Source organism: Formica exsecta, unplaced genomic scaffold (genome assembly GCF_003651465.1).
Source record: "Formica exsecta isolate Colony F162 unplaced genomic scaffold, ASM365146v1 scaffold15, whole genome shotgun sequence".
In the NCBI taxonomy this organism is placed as follows: Eukaryota; Metazoa; Arthropoda; class Insecta; order Hymenoptera; family Formicidae; genus Formica; species Formica exsecta.
The window spans coordinates 565,626-581,227 of NW_021848825.1; the positions used below are offsets into that span (position 1 = coordinate 565,626).

Below are 15,602 nucleotides of genomic sequence, written 5' to 3' on the forward strand. Positions count from 1 at the left end.
GAAAGAGATAGTTGAAGACAGAGGAAAGAAAAATAGAGAAGTTTGCGGATGCGTTGTTTATCCTGCGTCGCGATGCCATCCGAAAGTGAAAATTCGTGGGCATCTTATACCTCGATTAATTACGGCCAAAAATGGTCTAAAAACACAATCATTAATTCCGTTTGAAATTGCGACGTACCGGGACGTACCGGAAATAATTCATCTTCTTCCTTCTTCGCCATCCCTCCCATTCGCCGGTGTATGATGTTTTACGAGGTATGCTCATCGTGTACATATATATATATAGAGAGCTGCGAGAAGGTTGAACATAAAACACTCTACGCAAAGTTCAACGGGGATCCCTGCCGCGCCCCTCAATTAATTACCGAGCGGGGAATCGAAAATGCAGAAAGCCAGATCGTTTGCTCGGCTTCATCCGTCAAACGTTTCGAAAAGTTTTATTATCAAGACCGTAGTTAATGCAGTTTAAACCTCGCCCGCTCCGCCGAGGTGCCGCGAAAGTTTCACCATCAAGCTAACTATTACAAGCTAGAAAACGAGATCCTCCAAGGAGAGCCGCTCGCAATGGGAGAGCGAGCGGGGGTGAAAAGAGAGGGAAGAAAGAGTAAAGCACCGTCGTCGTTGATTCCTTTATTTAGGACAAGGACTTTTATCACACCCCGCGACGACTCGAATCGCGAACAATTATATTAAGCTCTCGTTCACGGTTGCGCAATTTTGCGCGAAAGAGAAAAGGGAGTGCTCTCTCTGTCTCTTCGTAAATTTACTAAAACGAGCTCGCCTTGCTTACGCTCAGTGACGCGCCCCGGAAGGAAAATTACTTTCGGATTCGTGCTTAAGTGAGAGAGCCGGATATACCGGGTTCTTATCCACGACGCTGTGATATTTGTGTGTCGCCGCGATGCGCCCTTAAATCAATATCGTGTTACTAGGTGAATGTTATATGTATATATAAATGAATGTGTAATACGTCAGTCAAATTACTTGTGGATTCTGTTATACGCGAGTCAATCGAGCGGACTGCATAGCTTCGAAATTATCGCATCACCGCTCGTGGATTTATCGAAATTTGTTGCACCGGCTGCGCTTTATTAATTTCGTTTTCGACGCTCAAGCGTGCCGGCTTGCGAGGACGGAATTACGCTTCCTTGCTCATTTTTTTTGAGCTTTGTGAATCGTTGGCTATTTCTATTAAAATCGTGATGGAAATGAAAATCAAATAAGCGAAAAGCTGAAACCAGATATACAATAGAGTTAGAGCGGTACAATCTAGATAGATTTTTCTAGCAAATCATCGGTCGTTATTTTAATAATTATACGTAATGATCATACGATAGTAATAATCATCCATGTAATAACGTGACGCGCGTCTCATTGTTAAAGCAAAATTCTTCCATCTCAGGAACGCTTATATCTACAAGAAGAAACTAGAGAAATATATATATATTAAAAGAATAAACGTATATTAAAAAATAAAAAAAGAGATGTTTAAACAATATTAATTATAATTAAAAGCGTTGTAATTAATTAACTTCCCACTCATTTCTACAATTATAAATTTATTGTATTATGCATGTGTATGAAAACGCCAATTCAAGGAAAATAGATACCACGATTTACTTGAGAAGAAACTAATTTAGGTTATGAATCTAGATCTAGATAGCATAAATAATTATGAGACAGATAACTTTAAAGGTTATAAAGGTGAAGCTTGCCGTCGTATCTCTGCCGTCAGGAGTAACGTGTCAAGTCAACTTAACTTAATCATTAAGTAAATAAGCTTAGCGTTTAGCTTACGGGAACTCGCGCCAACTTTGCTCAATAAATTAAAGTCCAGAGTACTAGATACACGAGGCGTGAAGTTTCCACGCAATTACTTCCGTCAAAGATGATAAGCATTTATGATTGGACGAGGACCGTTTCGTAAATAATAAAAAAATACAATGGCGTGTAATTTAACGTAGCCGAAATTGTTGCCCCCGTGCCTCTGCCGCGGCGACGCAGCATCATCAAAGTTACATTCACTCCTTCCCGCAGCATTCAAAAGTATTCGCGATAAACCCATAAACCCTCCTTGGTCCACTCGATTTTTATTTCCACCGTCGGCGTCGTCGTCGCCGTCGACGACGGCGGCGCGCACGCATCCTCGAGCGGCGATTTATCGCACGCGTGTTTACCTCCCAAGCGCATCCGCACCCCTCACCGGCGCACACACGCACGTATCTATGCACGTATAAACGCTCGTCGCCAATCGCGTTCACGTATGGACACACTCACACACTCAACCAACCACCCACCCGCCCATCGCCCATCCGTGCACGCTTCCACAATTTTCGAGTGGAGGCACGTATAAGCACACACACATACACATAGATACATATATATATATACATATATTTATATATATATATATACATACGAAGGCAATGCCGAGAGATACGACGAGGGTGGATTTCCTGCGGGCATGCGTACAGCTCGCGAAATGATGGTGGTAGGGTGGAAATCGCGGAGGTTCGAGGGTACGAACAAGGGTGACACCCTGCAGTCTGACGCGGGACTTCGACCCTCGTGCTTCGCCGGGGAATGAAGTAACCAGTCACGATTCTTGGACTAGCGACTCGAAGAAATAGAGCCGTGAATTCGGGAAAGTCATGCGCGAGTTCGCGCTGAGATGGAGATTCGGAGAAAAGAGTCGTGACAGTCGCGAAAAATCTTAGTCGCTCTGTCTTTTTGCGTTTCCGTTCGAATTATTATGTACCAAAGTCGACAAGAAGATACGTTCTCGACGAGAACTTTGCGAAAGAAAAATACAAAGGACAATTTTACGCACATCCGCAGTAAGTTAAGAAGATCACGTGTAATGTCTCTCTTACGCGGGAAGAGAAGTCTATGAATTGCAATCTCACCAGCTCAATTTATCATCCTTATTTTACGACACTCGCACGTTAACGGTTTCGTTAAAAGACAAAATAGAAAAAAAAACAACGCTCGAAAAACCGTGGTCGTGTTCTCTTCCGTTCGGTTACGAGGTGTACAAAATTCGATTACGGGGAAACGCATCGGAGCGGAAAGGTTCCCGTCGATCGCACGTCGAGGCTGTCGAAATATAAATTGGAGTACGTTGATCTCGGAGAGTAGTCATCGTGCGGCGAGTGTTTCGTTAATTAACACGAGATCGGAGAAATAGGGGAGGCGCAGGAGCCTCAATACACAGGAAGGAGGAGCCGTAGGGAGAAGCAGAGTCAGTCACGGTAAGTCGATTACTTCGTGGTCGATGATCAAACGTCGCTTTCATTAGCCACGGTCTCGGTTGCTGCGGTTAAACATTCCCGACACTCTCGTCAACCAACCTTGAATCAAAGATTCCATTGCACGGTAGAATTAAACGCTTGTTTTCACGCGATTTTTTTTTTTTTTTTACGTTGCAATTCTTCCGTGATATAAACGTGTAAACTCACTGTAAACGTGATATAAACGTGTCTCGACATCTCTTAATGTAATAATAAATACCGTTAGTTCTAAGAAAATAAGAAAAATCTCGAATTTAATGACATTTTAACTAGAATGACGGATGTAAAGTTTTTTTTCCTTCGTTCCTTTTTTTGTACGATTCCGATATTGGAAAACGAATGAATCGATACGAAATCGGATGCGTCGTCGCAATTGTAAATTAACTTTTCGGGAGCAGACCAATCCCTAATGCATTTTTAAACGCGCGATATTGCGCCAGGAATGTACTTCTGCAGGAATTGCGCGTAATCGGAATTCCGTTGAATTCCGATTCGAAATTTCGCATTGGAAAGTATCAAAGACGCATTCTGTCCCATCCTACGCTATCGATTCGACGCGTAACTTCACACGCAGTTACCGAGGATCGCGACTCAAATCGCTCCATCATTCGTCGCACATCGAATAACTCGGCAAATAACGGCGGCGACAGTCAAACACACGGAGAGAGGAATCTGGTCGACTCTACGACGCCCGCCGTCGGCGTCGAGACGGCTCCCTATCGACTTCCTGCTCCAGAGAAAGAAGCCGCGTTCTTTCTCTCTATCTCCGCGACTTCCTCCATCCTACCCAGCGGCACTTTATTCGGGATCAAAGCTTTCCATCCGACGATTGCGAGTGCTCGGACGGGTGTAACTTTACGTCTCACCGAGCTTTCACAGAGCGCCAAACGTAATTCCAGCAAAAGTCTTATACGACACACAGCGCACTATATTACGTGTCCGTATTACGTAACGATTTCTAATGCGCCGTAACTTGGAACTAGCGCAACCAAGATTCCGAGAATTTATGGAAACTTCGGGTTAATTAATGACATCACATGATCACGGGGCATTAATTCGCGTTTGTTCGACTTCTTGGTTCGTGTGTCCAATTTTTTCTTTTATTCACGTAGAGATAAATTTACGCGTGAAATTTATGGCGAGATAACAATTATTTAACAAAGTTGGAAACGATAACAATACGAGATAGGCGATACAAAACAAGAATAGCACCTATAATATTAAACAAAACGTAACTTTTACCTGTATTTTTGCATAGAGCAATGTAAATTCAAACAAGAATTTATTGTTCGCGCGGAGAATATAAAAATAATATAATTTTTTTGTAGTGAATTCTATTTTCTCACAAAAATCTGTTTTTCAAAATATTTTCGGTACATTTCATATAAATAATATAGTTCATAAAAATATTCTATATGTTTCATGGGAGAAAAAGAACCAAATATATTTAGTAAGATTATATCCCGTGAGAGTTAATGACTCATTTGTAATATCAAATTAAAAACAAATCTTTCTATATAATACATTAGTTGTACATTGTAATTATGAGCGCAAAGCAGAGTCGAGACTTTTTACCAAACATCCAAGATATCTTACATAATTACTTATAACTCAATCCAATATCCGATTAATATTTAGCAGACTTTGTAATGGGCGAATTCATAGTTGGGTGAAATTTGAGACCGTTACAAGGTTGTACAAGCCACTCGGCCGAAAGCCTTAATTCGATTCTCGCAGCTCGAAGAATCCGTTCTCCGCGAGATACGGCCACCCTCATCCGCCCTCTCATCGATCGTTTCGCGGGGAGAACGTCTTCGTTGGCTCTTTGTCGTCATCCCGTCCATCTCCGTGCGGCGAAACGCTCGCGGAAGCACTTTCTCGCGCCATCGAATCTCGAGGACCACGATTTACGACGTAATTTCGATCGCTCCCTACCGCGTAATAACTCGCACCTTGACGTAATATCGCAGACGTAATATAACAGTCTCATCTCGAAATTTGTAGAATCGTTGTCAGCCGTCCATCCGCATGAGCCCGTTTTATAGTCGCATTTTTATGCACAAGGTATTCCGCATCTTTCTTTATCCGACTAATCTTAAATTCAGTCGATAATTCGCTCGAAAATTTCTTCAGAGAAAATCTATCCATTAAATTCGATAAAAATGGAACGTCCTATATATTTTCATGTTCCCCGTGTAATCTGCAGACTTTAAGCTTATCTTCTTGCATCTTTCATCTGATTTAAATTTCTCTAATCATTCTTTTTCCTATTCTAATTTTTTGCAATTTTTCCTTAGTTATGAGAAGACGCGCAAACCAACGATTAATTGCAACGCGTTAACGTTTTATGGTTGATTCTGTGGAAAGCGTTCCTCGCTAAGGGCTCGCTATCACACCCTTTCGATCTGCCTGACAAAGTAGCTGGGGATGCGACTTCACGCCTCACCAGGCTCTTCCACCCTCGACGAAAATCGTCAGGCACAATTTCACTTGATGAAAGTCACCGCTAAATGCGCGACAGGAGGTAATTTTTAACGCGAGCACAAGCCATTACAACGAGCGATTTTGTTCCGTATAATATTACAAGGATGCTTCATTGAAAAGATCCTTCGTATAACCTCGACATTTTTAAATGAACAAGATTATTGAAAATATTGACTATTCAAATATTTCTAGACTAGATATTTCTTTAACAAATAACACACACACACACACATACAAAATGAGAATTTAAAAATATTTTTAGAATATACATATTGCGCGCGCTCAATGCAAATTTGAATTTTTAATATTGTATTGGAAATTCTGAGGTTGAGCTTTTTTTGTCAGCACAGTCTACATTTTGCAAAAATTTATATTATTAATAAATTTAGATGATGTAAAATATATAGATTAGTAATGGTCTATTTATAAAAATGTGTCACTCTATAATTTCAATATTTATGGGCTCGCTTAATTTCATATATTTTCGTAATGTAAAACACAAATAACGTGATTTTTCCCCTTTTAGCGTTAATACGAATAAATGGAACATTATTGTTCGTTAAAAACAGTTATATTTCTTTTACCGTAAAGTATTTTTATTTATCCCTTTCATCGTTTAAAATTTCTAATGATATAAAACTGACTTAATTTCCACATAATCGTATAATATAAATCTCTATTAATAAAATAAAATATTCATGTCAAATAATTTCACAATAAATATGGCATTTTGGCGGTTATCACATTCGATATACGGTACTATGAAAAGTTTCTAATGTCGTAAAACTGAAGTTAGAACATTAAATACAATTGTCTGCGAGCAGTTGCTACCCACTTTGCTTCAGTCGCGCAAATTTGGTTAGTTCACCACAAAATGGTTAAATTCCTCGTTTAAAAGTCTCTCGTGCACATTTTCTTGCTGCCTGGCTTGTTGGGCAAAGGGTTGTTATCGTACCCTCTTGATCTACCCTGCAAAACTAGCTGCGGATGTAACTTCGCGCTTCATCGAACTTCCTCTAAAGGGCACGAATCCCCGACGTAATTTCAGCCGGAAGCAACCACATCTTAATATGTATTATATAGTGACTTTTAACATTGGTGAAACATACAGTCAGGATGAAAAGTTTCGCTCAATATATAAAATAGTGTTAGTATAAGAAACTACAATCTGTATATAATTCAGAAGTTAAAAATTGAAAACATTATTATAATATCATATTGTAAAAATGTAGTTTTTCGACTTACAGGAATACTTTGATTTAAATCGATTATTGTGCATAATAAAATATGCTGTTTTCACGTTAAAACATTCCCTTGCACGTAGTCACCACAACGATAAAATAGAACACAGAGAGAAAGAGAGAGAGAGAGAGAGAGAGAGAGAGACAGACAGAGAGAGGGATAAAGTTCTTAAAGTTATGCGTATCTCTAATTAGAATATTATCGTACGTTGGAAGTCAAATACGAATGAATAATTTAATGTGGTTGAAGCAAATACAAATTGTTTGAAACGTTGAATTCAACCTAAGCACCACAAACATTCGCAAATGTCTGTGTTCCTTGTTATAATTTCGTCGGTTAATTACGCGATATTAACCCGCGTGGTAACTTCGCTTTTATTGTTGTTCCTTTTCAAAAGTCATCCGCGTATAAGTTTCACTCAACGTACGGCATGATGTAAAGACATGGATTTCCCGAGGACTTTATATTTCAATAAAAAAACGAGTTTGATACTTTGTATTAAAGTATGTAACTTTCTAAACAATTTTAAATATTTATCCCTTTAAAAACAAGCACGGTATCATTAATTTCGCCTCGTATAAAAATATTTATGATATAAACATTAACGAAAATATTTATGTGTAACATATCGCGCTCCATCTGCTTTAAAGATGCATAACGGAAATACGGATCAAGAGCTTAAAATTATTCCTTGAAAATTGGACGCAATGCGCGAGCGACTTCACAAAGCCATTTTATTCTCGAATAAGAACTCCGCCAAGTACAAACTTCATCCACACAATACTTCTTGAGAAGTCTCACGGAAATTTATTCTTCAAAATCCATAGCCGACAGACTGTACGACGATCTCCTGACAGTATTTAATGTAGATTGTTGGCCCACTTTTTACGTTGCTTCAAGATTTCGTGCACGTGACAGGGCACAGAGATTACGATAAGAGCAAAGTTTCGTGACTTCTTTCTTGTTTGTGTAATTTATATATTCGTATATTGCTAGTTTTTTTGATCCGGAAAGTTACCACGAAGCACGAAGGGCTGATCCGATAAAGTTTATAATAAGACGATAGCGTATAGATTGTAGTTAATTGTGAGAGAAGATGAAGGATCCCGCAAATTTCTTTTTCTAATATCGCACATCGAATTAGTAACCGAATACGCGCTCAAGTTAAAAGTTATTAATTTGAGATGTAATCGGTCTTACTTTGTTGCAAGTCGAGTATGTATTAAATTCTACGTCGAGATGCGGATACTCGCAAGAATTTCAATATACGTATTGATTTCGTCAGAACTCAGAGGGATGTTATGCGAGAGAGAAAATATTTTGATAGCATGATTTATTCAATATAATCATAATTCATAAGTTACCCAACATTCATAATGTAAATTAGAATCCTTTCAGTGCTACGTCGTGTGTGGAGAGATATATTCCTTATCATATTCCTCATCATAATTTCAAGAAAAATCGCGCGCATCTCTTTAAAAAGGGAGATGAAAAACTCGTATCCTTTATAACATTTCGCACACAATGTGTAGCGTGTGAAAGGTTAAAAAGATGCAGTTCTCTACCGCGTTATCATATTTCTACGGATATTATTTGTTACGCAAGCTGTGCGACGCGGTCTCATAAAATACGCGTGACACGCTAAATAACGACTGCACCCTTGGAGGTCATTGTGTAAGTGCTTATATGTTTTATACGCAGTGCTCATTGCACAATCCCGTCAGGCGACGGACTCATCCGAGTCGTTAAATTGCGTCCGCGTTTACGAAAAAAGGCTTCGTACAACTATTATACCGAATATCCTTATTTCCGTGTTGCTCTTCCGCAAGCTTCGCAAGCGAAAAATATACATCTTCAATATATTTATCTTTTCGCACCGAAAAAATAAAGGTTTTTTAAATCTCTGCTCAAAGTGCAATTTACTGCACAATTTGTGCGATTACTCTTTCTTAAATATATTAATTGAAGAAAATATATTGATAAACTTTTAATTCTTTTTTAACATCCCCTTATTGTTCATAATAAATATTCAAGCGTGTTTAAATTCTTTTAAAGCAATATTATATAAAATACTTCGTCCAAAAATAACGTCAAAAGTCTCGGAATTTTCTTGCAATAAAAAAAAAAGATTAATGTTTAAATCATACATAAACAAAGAACCTATCCCATCTTACTTATCGTTCACTTTCGGCATTTTTAATTCTACGCTAACTTTGACTTAGCAATCTCCATGAAATGTAGAAAAAAGATCGATTTATCAAAGTCAGCAATTGAAATAATCACGGCGAATTCATTGTACCTAACTTTCGAAATGAACGAACGAGCTGTGCTGTCGAATCGCCTTCGACCCGTGAAATCTGATTTTCGCAAATTCGCTCCGTAGTAGTTGCCAGACGGAGATATCCCGACATGGAAGAACCCACGAAATTCGATTTTCGCGATTTGTGTACAGGTCATCCGCGCTAAAAGCGTGAGCTGCCGAGTTAGCGAATAAGCGCTCGAAAGGAAAGGAAATTGAAGAAGATATCTCTCTCGATATATAAATCCTATCACCTTATATATATACGAGAACAAATATATGTATATTTATTGAGAAACGCATTGTGGTCTCTATAAATCCTTCTAACTTAGAGTCAATAAGTTTAATAATTTACCTGTTTATATTTTTTTGTCTTTTTGATCTCTCCTATAACAGCAAATAAAAATATTAATAATTACATTATATTTGATATACAAAAACTACGCGATATTGGAAAATAAAAAATATTAAAAATATAACATAAGAAGAGAAGCATCGTAAAATGATGTAAAAATTTGTTAATTACTTTAATGCATAAAAATTCAGAATTCTATCTATAAACGACGAATCTCAGTTACTTATTCCAGAATAATTCTAAATGAATATTATAACGTATCTTACGCGATAGAGTCCGCGTGGCTCATTTTAAACTATAATTTTCAGGCTAGCAAGCATTGTGTGGCATACGCTATACGTGACACATGTGTTAAACATGGTTAATGCCTAAAATTAAACACGAATTTCCTCTAGGAGTTTAATTATGCGAGCTATTGAACACTCGTATGCTGACCCGTTTGTGTTCGTGCGCGTCACTGAATCGCCAGTCATACGAAGCATATTAATTACGTCGTGATCGACCACACGATTCTGATCCAGCAATTACGTAGATTCATCTCGTCACTCGAACCGCGATAGCTCGCATCGCCGACTCTCGGGATTCGTTAACCACTATGAAACCACAACTATATGCAAAATTCATCGCCGTTCTCTTAGAGCGTTTTCTCTCCCGCCGTTCATTTTCACTTTTCCGCAGAAATTCCTGTCGAGGTTCTCGAGAGGGTGCTCGACTCTACCGTTGAAAAATAGGCCAATTAAGACAGAATGATGTGAACGGGAATAGAAAGGATCGTACGCTATTAAGGTATAATATCCTTTAGAATTTACCACGTTAATGAAGCACGGTTTTATGTTCGATTACGCTTATTGCAGTCAACTTGGATCGAGAGAGATCCTCTTAAACAAAAATAATGATGATTGGTAAAGTCGTGATATAAATTATATATAGAACGCGACGTGGCGGTTCGGCGTTTATACCCGCGCATGGTGTTCAGCAGAATGTTCCATTTAAAAAACGCACACACGCACATATACACATATGTACGCACACACAAATATCGGGAAATATCATACAGCAACAATTACGAAGCGGAGGCGTAAATAAAAAGCAAATATGGCGATGCGGCTGGCGAAATCCAATCGACAGTGGTCCCTTGCCGATTCCAATAATTCGGTTTACTATCGCGCGTATCCTCGTATGTATGTATGTTCTATGTGGTCGATATGACTGCCAATCTATGTTATATCTTAATATACAACCGTCATGAGTACAAATTTTACATGTTTTATCAAATATATATTGGAATATAATTTTATCTCTCTCAATATTGTACATGTATATATGTGCGTGTGTAAAACACATAATTTTTTTAAGTAGATTGCCACCCACACACATTTTGTAGACGTGTCCTTTGACGAAAAATTTATATCAAATAAAAATCAATGTAATAAAAAATTGTGTATAGTAGAAAGAGTTTATTAAAGAATCCTCGCGACCAAAATAATACCACTTACTTTTTACGTTTTCATTAACATAATTAGTTCCTTGTAATTATAATCATCTATAGTGCCGTAATTTGATATTCGATATCGATCAGGTATAACCAGAGATATTTCTGATCTTCATATGTTACAAAATTATCAAAATTACATTAATGCATCAGGTATAATGAGAGATCACACCTACGTCATTACGCATTAATTAGCGTTTTAATACAATCAGAAACGTTTATACGTAATTACACATGCGTTGTAAAATAATATTAGCTTCTCTCGAGAGGAGTTAAATAACGAGATCCTACATACATAATGGAGAATACATATGTATAAGGTTAATGCCAATTCGGTCTGTTTGTCGAGACGGTACTGTCAATCGATTCCCGATTCCTCCCGACATGTGCGAGTATCGCACATATGCATCAGGCCGCGTCAAACGGTTGTTTCTCGTTTTCTTTTTTTCGGGACGACTGTCGAAAAAGTAAGGAACAGTTTAGAAGTGGCGCGAGCTCGCGCAATCGATCACGACAGGCCTCGGCACTTTGGAGAATTAAATTCCGTCACACAGAGACGGAGACGTACATAAGCGTCTCGTACGAATAGCAAACTTTTCCTTCCCGTCTTGCGAGATGGAAAGAAACTCGTCCTTGGTATCGACATTTTTCGACGATAAATCACCGTGGATATAAAGAACACTTAATGCGTCCCAGCATTTCAAACGCAATTTTATTCTCATTAATATAGACGCCTCTCTTTTATAATTTCTTAACGGCAGTCAATAAAAATTGTGCGCTGAAATAAATTTATGTATATTACTCGAATTTAGAAGATAAAATTTCTTTAAAATTTGATTGGAGATTTTTGTACTGTTCATATAAGACACGTTCCAAATTGAAATAAATTTAATTAAGATATTAAAATTAAATCTATTTAAAATTAATCAAAATATAAAATTTTGAAAGCTTTTTATACGTTTTGAAAACTTTTTAAAAACTGATATTTTATAGCAATAAAGTATTTTTTTTTCTTTTTCGAAAAATAATAATAGTTAAATAGTTTTACTTTAATAAATTTGCATTAAAAAAAGATAATTATTTCAATCTATTAAAAAATCTGAAAAAAAGTTGCGTAATTTCGCGCGCGTTGCTATAGAGAACGTATATATAATACATATATCTCAGGAAATTGGCTACTGCAGACGGACGATAAAATTAATCTGCCTCACGTAATTTTTATGCGTGATTTATTGCATTTTCTATTATCGGCGATCCATCGCTGACAGTGAGATTTGGCAAATGGAAGTGCCCATTTTAGGGCGCTAATTACCGGCACAATTACTCCGGGTAGGTACCGTTAATCAGATTACATCGCAAAAGGCGGGACGAAAATATAATTTTTCTTCACAATTGTGCCGCGCAAATGATAATAAATGCGTATTAGTTGTGACACATTTTGCGTCAAACTAATTTCGTTAAAATCAAAATGTTTCTATCAAAATATAATAATTTTCGAATGCATATTTATAAAAAATTGAACATTGCTATACAATATAAAATGGAGACTATTTTTGAAAACTATTTTAACTTAACCAAAATCTGATTTAATATAAATCATTTTAAAAAGATATAATTTAATTATTTTGAGATATAATATCAAAAAAAGAATTTTATTTCGAGTGTTTTTCTAAAGAATTGTCAACTAATTTCTGTTTTCTTTTTTCTCATATTGTATAATCACGCTCGATTATATATACCTTCTCTTTAAAATAATTCTACAATATGTAAATCAAGGAAATTTTATCCCCCGTTTAAACGAGCACATGAAATTCTCACATTCCAAGCGATTTAAATCCCTGACCAATGAAATTCTTTTATTTCGCATGTTTCTTTGAATCTTCGCTTTGTGAAATGATTTCTCGTAAACGTCTGCCCATCTACGATTATGGTTACGAGTTTTTTTTTCTTTTTCTCTAGAATATCGCGCGCCGCAATAGTCACGTATACGAATAGCATTTTACATATTATGTATAGCGCAATACAGTCAGCCACTTTCGTGTATTCATGTATTCACAACGCAAAGAAACTCTTGCCTACCGTATGTATCTAATTTCGCGAGCCACAATTCCGATCTGGTACGCTGTAACGTTGTAATTACGTAACCGTGATAAGAATTTTCTCGACGCTTTTCCCCTTTCTTTACACCATTGTAGAAAACAGTATGTGTGAGATGTAACAATTATCGTTACAATATTACAGTCGTAATAAAATACATACGCGTGCTAGTCCGCGAAACTGGGTCACGAAAGAAATGTGTGTGAAACGTGAAATCAATGTAAAACGGGTTTTTTTTTTCGGTCATTACTTTTGAATAGCGCGAGGGCCTCCCTCGATTCTCGTAATGATAAAATGTCGCTTCTCTCATAAAGGCTATTTCTCGAATTCTTGCAAAATTTTTCCTCCACTTTCTCCGATGTCATAGGGTTCTTCGCGATTATGCATACAGCTTTTTCTTCGACGGATTATTGTCGGACTACGTATGCGCGGTCACGTATTTGCAACAAGATCAGCCGAAACGAGCTTGGCAAGAGCTTTACAAGAGAAGCGCATGACACTTGAACAAAATGAGGTTTTGAGGAAACGTGCCAGACTCGAAAAAACAATCGAAACTAACAATAAGAGAATAGTCGGAGAGAAATCGTTAATACGTTTACCTTACTTAAACAATTTTTTTTTGCAAATTTGCGAAATTCGCGACATAAATGACGTGTTTCCAAGATTTGACCACTTGAATGGTAGTCCCAACGCAACATGTATAAAATGATAACTAGATCATGATAACCGCGGTTATCCGGGATCATCATTCTCACTATGGTAGTCACGTACATATGCAGAATCACGTATAGCAATTTTGCATGGCAACCCGACGGAACAGGATCAACGGAATGAGCTTCCAAAGCGCTTTATAGGGAAAAGTCGACAGTGCTCGAGAGCGAAAGAAGAATCTGGGCGGAAAAAGGGGGGAGGAGGAGGAAGTGTGGAGGATGCGACAGAGGCGCAGAAATCTAGTTTGAAACTGGCGACGAGAGCCGATGGCGATGCTGCAAAGGGAGATAGAGTTTTTACGTCGAAACGAGTATGGCGTCGCGAATACCGAGGGATGGGAGAGGGAGAAGTGGTATTTACCCGCGGTGGGTATGCGAACGAAGCTGTAAATAACGATGGTTTCTTTCTCTTTCTTTTTTCCACGCCTGGCGCGTACGCGCATCGCGAGAGATTGTGTTTCATCGCGTGGGTAGGATCATTGAAAAAAGAGCAAAAAGAGAGAAGGACTTTTATCCCCGGCAATTATGACGCCCTTTGCGAGGTCCCTTTACGCGCGATACGAGCACCGCACTCGTCTGTGGTCACTGTGCTTTTGACAAACACGCGTTTTTGTCTAGAGAAAAGTCGGAGAAAGAACAATCGATATTCACTCGAGAGACACAATAATTTGTACTTAAATGTTATCAGATTGTAAATTCGATCCTATATATTGTAACTCTTTTTAATGACAAAAATATTTATATATTGACGTAATCTCTTCTTCAATAATGCTTTACGAAATCTTAAGAATATTATATACTCAAATATAAATTCGATAAAATTTTATAAAAAGAAATTTTAAAGAATATAAAATTAAAAAACAAATATATTTCTATGACTATTAAAGTTTTTGCTGGAACATTGTACATGATCCAATAACCCTTTAAACCAAATAAATTTTCAATAAAGTAATTATTACGAAAATATTAAATACACTGCAAAAGGAAATCAAGTATAATGAAATATTTCCTCTATCAGTTGCAGTGAGAATTTGATACACAAGTTGGGAACTTCACATTTTGCCAATATGTTTTATTTCATTGTCCTATAATTACTAGCTTATTGTATTAAAATAAATATCAGTGGAACATGTATAATTGCATTTCTCTAGTTAAAACTCGCACATTTGTGTCGTTCATAATCTAGTTTTGCTAATTTTCTTTGCACGTATCGCAACCTTCATTCTGTAAACATTGCTTGATCTCAAACGAAATTACCTGTTGTAACGATTACGGGTTACAGTTACTATTATTAGCCTCATTAGTATCTTGATGAAAATAAGAAAACAGCTTGATTTCTGAATAGTCGTAAAAGGTTAAGATCAGTGTAGTAAAGTAAGCTCATTTTAAATGTAATTTGAAAATATAAGATCATTAAAATAATCAAATAAATATAAATTCGTGAAAAATATTCAAATATTTTATCAATGTAAAAAATAATTATTTTAAATATGATTATTTTTAAAAATATAATTTTAAAAATTTATCTCGAAATTTCTAACGAAAAATATATTTCAAATACAATACAAACTTTAATAAACATATATACATATAATTTCATAGATTCTAATTATTTATAATCTAATTATTTATT

The 15,602-nt window shown here is 37.0% G+C and overlaps 1 protein-coding gene and 1 long non-coding RNA gene across 2 annotated transcripts in view; one reads left to right on the forward strand and one right to left on the reverse strand.

The window, feature by feature from the left end:
* The window catches only part of LOC115232836 (phytanoyl-CoA dioxygenase), a 105,499-nt gene that overhangs the window by 86,595 nt on the left and 3,302 nt on the right, over positions 1-15,602 (reverse strand). The window lies entirely within an intron of this gene.
* The window catches only part of LOC115232842, a 92,540-nt gene continuing 79,393 nt past the window's right edge, over positions 2,456-15,602 (forward strand). Inside the window, exon 1 of the long non-coding RNA XR_003883667.1 lies at positions 2,456-3,251. This is a non-coding gene — a long non-coding RNA (uncharacterized LOC115232842). The remainder of the gene's footprint in view (positions 3,252-15,602) is intronic.